We start from the raw sequence: 5,765 nt of genomic DNA on the forward strand, positions 1-5,765 counted from the left end.
CAACAAAACAAAACAAATCCAAAAAAAAAAATCCCCCAAAACCAAAATGAACTTGAGTACTTTTTCTTTTATCAATATTCATAACATTACTTCCAGTGGACATTTAACAGCATTTAACTTTTTACCAGAAATAAAAGAAATACAGATTTACTTGTATAATTTTAAAAATTAAATATATGTTACTAGATATTAAAGACAAGAGTGATTGGCTTAGATTAGGGACATATTTGTTCATCATAAGTGGTTGTCCAGAGCTTGGACTTTGAATTCTATTTTACACGTTTCTTGAAAATATGAATAATCAGGGGCACCTGGGTGGCTCAGTCGGTTAAGCATCCGACTTTGGCTCAGGTCATGATCTCGCGGTTTGTGAGTTTGAGCCCCACCTTGAGCTCTGTGCTGACAGCTCAGAACTGCTTCGAATTCTCTGTGTCTCTCTCTCTCTCTGTCCCTCCACTGCTCACACGTGCACGCACAGGCTCACCGCCTTCTCTTTCTCATAAATAAATAAACATTTAAAAAATATGAAGAATCAAACTGCATTGTTTTCAAAAAACATTCTAAAAGCATAGATGTGCCTTGTTTGGGTAAATAAACATTGTTAGTAAGAAACAAATAATTCGTATGGTAATTTTGCCTAAACTTCTGTTAACTGACCGCCATTCCAAAATTTATTAGAGAAACTTTGACACAAAAAAATTAGTTTTAAACCATGAAGTACTATGGGGCGCCTGGGTGACTCAGTGGGTTAAGCGTCCGACTTCCACTCAGGTCATGATCTCACGTTTTGTGGGTTTGAGCCCCGCATCGGGCTCTGTGCTGACAGCTCAGAGCCTGCAGCCTTTTCGGATTCTGTGTCTCCCTGTCTCTCTACCCCTTCCCCACTTGTGCTCTGTCTCTCTCTCTCTCTCTCTCTCAAAAATAAGTAAAACATTTAAAAAAATTTACAAAGTGAGTTATAAAATAGCATGTGACCCGACTGTGATCCGATTTTGTGAGAAGTACACACACACACATACACGCACACATATAATGGTACAGGAAAAGATCTGGAAGTAGTCCAGGTACCAAGGTGCTAACAAGGTGGGGGGTGGGGGTGGTGAACGTTTATGAGTTTCCCATTGTTGTTGTAACAAATTACCACAAAGCTAGTGCCTAAACGAACACAAATTTCTTCTTTTACAGTTTTGGAGGTCAGAAGTATAAAGAGGCTTATGAGACTAAAACCAAGGTGTCTGCAGGGCTGGTTCCTTTTGGAAGCTCTAGGAATGAATCCATTGCTTACATCTTTCTGTTTCTTGAGGCTGCTTGCATTCCTTGGTTCTGGTTGCATCACTCCAATATATTCTCTTATTATCACGTCACCTTCTCTGTCCTCTGGCCCTACTGCTTCCCTTTTATAAGGACACTCGTGGTTACATTGGGCCCACTTGGATAATCCAGGACAATCTGCCCATCTCAAGATCCTTAATTTAGTCACATCTGCAAAGTCTCTTTTACCATAACATTCACAGTTTCCGGGGATTAGGTCATGGACATCTTTGAGGGGGGCTATTATTCTGTCTACCACAGAATGTGATGTTTTTATTTTTAATTTTTTTTTTATATATTTTGTATTTTTTTAAGTTTATTTATTCTGAGAGAGAGAGAGAAAGAGAGCATTCACATGAATTCCTGTGATGGGGGGGGGCACAGAGAGAGAGAGAGAGAGAGAGAGAGAGAGGGAGAGAAAATCCCAAGCAGGCTCCATACCATCAGCAAAGAACCCGACACTGGGCTCGTGTCATGAACCATGAGATCAGGTGCCCCTATATATTTTTGTATTTTTATATAATGTGGATGCATTACTTAAAATATATTAGTTAAAAGTAGAAAAATGTGGGGCACCTGGGTGGCTCAGTCAGTCTGACCCTTGGTTTCAGCTCAGGTCATGACCTCACGATTCACGAGATCAAGTCACGCAAATGGCTCTGTGCTGATGGCACAGAGTCTGCTTGGGATTCTCTCTCTCTCTGCTCCCCCCCCCCCCCGCCCCGGCTTGTGTTCTCTCTGTCTCTGTCTGTCTCTCTCTCTCTCTCTCTCTCAAAATAAACTAAAAAAAAAGTAGAAAAAATGTTATAGTTTGATATCAAATGACACGAAATGTGGTTATTTATAAACTTTTATCTGGCTCCATGTGAAGTTTGAGCTTCACATTCCGTTATCTTCTTACTTTGTATTTATACTAAATCAGAAAATTCAAATTCACAATTATACATCACTAGAAATGGCAGTAAGTGTTTGGTAACTGACCCACAAGTTTGGATCAGAGACTTGTGTATGTTGGATTGAGCAAGAATCCATAATTTGAGAAGTAATTTCTTCCATTGAGTGTTGCCTCCAGATGCTAAGTGGATGAAGAATCAAACTCAAATTCTGCCAGGATGAATGTTTCACCTTAGGAGAGTGGGTCTCACTAGGGGCAGTACCACACAAGGGTCTACTTTGAAAACACGTGGGGCTCCTTTGGTTGTTGCAGTGACTCACACGAATCCCCTGGCTGGGATCTTCTGTTGGTTAGTTGGACAGAAGCCAAGAATGTCATATGTCATTCAGTGCATGTGACTTTCTTACAAGGATGAATTTTCCTACATCTTACATAATTTTCAAATGTCCCCCTAGACATTCGTGTATATGAAAAACTTATTTGTCATTATCTGAACTTAAACCTGATCTCATTTTACACGTAAACTCAACATACTTTTTTCTCTTTCTGAAATGTGTTTTTAAAAATATGGAAGGCTTTTACAAACCTGCATGTCATTCTAGTGCAGGGGCCATGCCTGTCTTCTCAAGTTTAGTAAATTGCTGCTGAAGTGAGCATAACTCGAAGTATTTTTTGCATGGTTTTATACCCTGGAATTTTCCAGGAATGGAACTACTGTGTAAATTGAAAGGAGTGTCTGTTGTTTTGTTTGGAGCTTTACCAAGAATGGCTTAATGTTTTAGAAAATCACGCCAGTGACATCAATGCCATTTATGGGCTGTGCTAGGTACCTTACATTTTCCCTTCCAGATTCACTCCACCCTCTCTACCTGCTCTGTGCCGTAGGAAGGGACCGTGTCAATAGGTTTCCTTGCCCTCCAGCTTCTGGGTAGGTTCACTCAATGGAAAGCACGGGCAGGAAATCTGGAAGGTGAAAGGAGAGTGAGGTGTGCCTCTTGTAATGACCATCAGAAAGTGAGTGTCATCTGATCCATGGAAACATAAAATTGGATGTGACAACAGTATTCCATTAGAAAATGGTAGCGCTAGGGGCGCCTGGGTGGCTCAGTCAGTTACGTGTCCGACTTGGGCTCAGGTCATGATCGCGCGGTTTGTGAGTTCGAGCCCCACATCAGGCTCTGTGCTGAGAGCTCAGAGCCCGGAGCCTGCTTTGGATTCTGTGTCTCCCTCTCTCTCTCTGCCCCTCTCCCACTTGCACTCTGTCTCTTTCTCAAAAATAAACATTAAAAAAAATAAAAATAAAGAAAATGGTAGCGCTATATAAACACAATTGAGTCCAAGCTGGTCAGGAGGCACAAGCAAACTGCATGAAGAAGTGTTTTAAACTCTCATGGCGCTTGCTCCTGATTTACTTCTCCCTTAACCCACATTTAGGACTTTGCAGAGAGTTCTCTATGACTGGTTATCAGGTAAAGCACAGGCCCGGTTTACACACATTTGCTGGCACCAGCTGAAAAGTGGGTGCATTCTAGCCCCTGAAAGACAGGGGTGAAGGAAACTCTTCCTAGGAGCAAAACTTTGCTCGTACCTCCTATTGTCCACTTCCAGTGGAAGGATACACAGCCCTTTCTCTCTGGGCACACTATTTTTGCGATGTACTATCTGTCACAGCCCAGAGCCTCACTGCTTGTGCTCGTTTTACATGCCTGGAATGCGAGACTCAGACCCTCTTGCAGGAGCCGCTTCTCAGGGCTTCCTTTGTAGGGAACTGCCTGGAGGGAGGAGGTGATATCTCCTTCTGAACAAATAATGGGCTTGGTTTAAAAGATGTGAGCTCCCCAAGGCCAGTTTTCCTCAGCTGCAATGCCAAAGTACTAACAGTATGTACACAGTGGGTCTATTTGGGCTCCTCTGCCTGGCCCCTGTGGGATCTGGGGAGTGGGGAACCCACACAAATAAGCTAATGAGGCTCATACTGCTTGCCATGCTGCTAGCATCCAGGAAATGGTAACAGGCTAATTTGTTCGCTTGTAAATAGGAGAAAAATCTCAACCCCCAACTAGTACTTATTATGCACTTTGCAGTTAGTTTTATAAGCCTTTTGGCTAGTATGTGACTTGTACCTGATTTTGCATTGAGGGCTACGACTTGCAATTATTCTTCTGTAGCTTTGGTCCCTTAGGGAAAAATTTTGCTACTTTTATGTTTGGCAGAAGTCCACTGACAGAGGTGTCACTGCACATCTGTTGGAAAAAACAAGTAAGTTTTAATGACTTCATAAAATTAATTGAAAAAGTTTCGTGGCGACAGTGCTAAGGACTAGGGGTGAATGGATTGCCAATATAATCAACCAGAAATTCAGATATTGTCGGTTTTTGCTATTCACACTGTAGGATGGATAACATTCCATGCTCATATTCCAATTGTTTATAATTCTATTTTGCCCTTTTCCTTTCCGTAGTGAGTTTTAAACTTCCTAGGTCTGTCTTTATTTCTTTCAGTTCGAAATAATGGAATTTCAGCATTTGGTCTCGAAAACCACAGGCTGTCCTAGCTGCTGGTGTAAGAAATCCCAGCAACAGGATAAGATTTTCTGGTTTCTTGATATGTCCTTGAAAATGTTATTACTAATGAAGGAGTCTTATAACACATCTGGAACTCAGAACTTACGGCTTGTTCTGTGAACGAAACTTTGGCCTTAAAAAGCCTGTAATTCTTTCTGTTTGTATTACTTAATAATGTGTTTCCCTGGTAATGATATTTATATTGCAACCCCACGTCCTGAAAGCTATGCATACCTATGAGTTTTCTTTAATAGCCAAGTTAATGGAAAATTTATGTGCACACAAAAACTTGTATGCAAATGCTTGTAGCAGCTTTATTCATCAGAAACTACCAGATGTCCTTTAACAGGTGAATGGATAAACTGGTCCATGCATACAATGGGATGCTAGGCTGTGATAAGAAGGAAAGATCTATTGATTCACTCAACAACATGAGTGAATCTTTTTTCCTAGTGGTAAAATATATGTAACATAAACACGGATGAATTGTAAATGCATTTTGCCAAGGGTAGGAAGCCAGATTTTAAGATCCACAAGTATTGTATAATGCCATTCATAAGACATTGTGGAAAAGGCAGAACTAGAGGGAGATGTATTAGTTTCCTATTGCCGCTGTAAAAATTACCACAGACTTGGTGGCTTACAACAACACAAATTTATTCGCTTACAGTTCTCGAGGCCAGAACTCAAAAATCAGTTTCACTAGGCTAAGGTCAAGGTGTTGTAGGACTGGCTCCTTCTGGAGGATCTAAGAGAGGATTCGCTTCCATGACTTTTCTGGCTTCTGGCGGCTGCCTGTATGACTTAGCTTGCGACTCCTTCCTCACATCACGCCGCCGCCTTGCCTCCTTTCTCACGTCTCCTCCTAACTCCTTTGTCAGTCTTGCTGCTCTCTTTTAAGGACCTTTGTGATTACATTTAGGACTCACCTGGATAATATCCCCCTCACGGAATTCTTAACTTAATCACATCTGTAAAGACCCTTTTGCCATGTG

At 41.4% G+C, this 5,765-nt stretch overlaps 1 pseudogene; it reads right to left on the reverse strand.

Moving 5' to 3' along the window:
* Positions 1 to 2,767: 2,767 nt before the first annotated feature.
* LOC111558839 lies at positions 2,768 to 2,862 on the reverse strand (annotated as a pseudogene).
* Between the last annotated feature and the right edge of the window lie 2,903 nt (positions 2,863 to 5,765).

Source organism: Felis catus, chromosome X (genome assembly GCF_018350175.1).
Source record: "Felis catus isolate Fca126 chromosome X, F.catus_Fca126_mat1.0, whole genome shotgun sequence".
NCBI lineage: Eukaryota > Metazoa > Chordata > Mammalia > Carnivora > Felidae > Felis > Felis catus.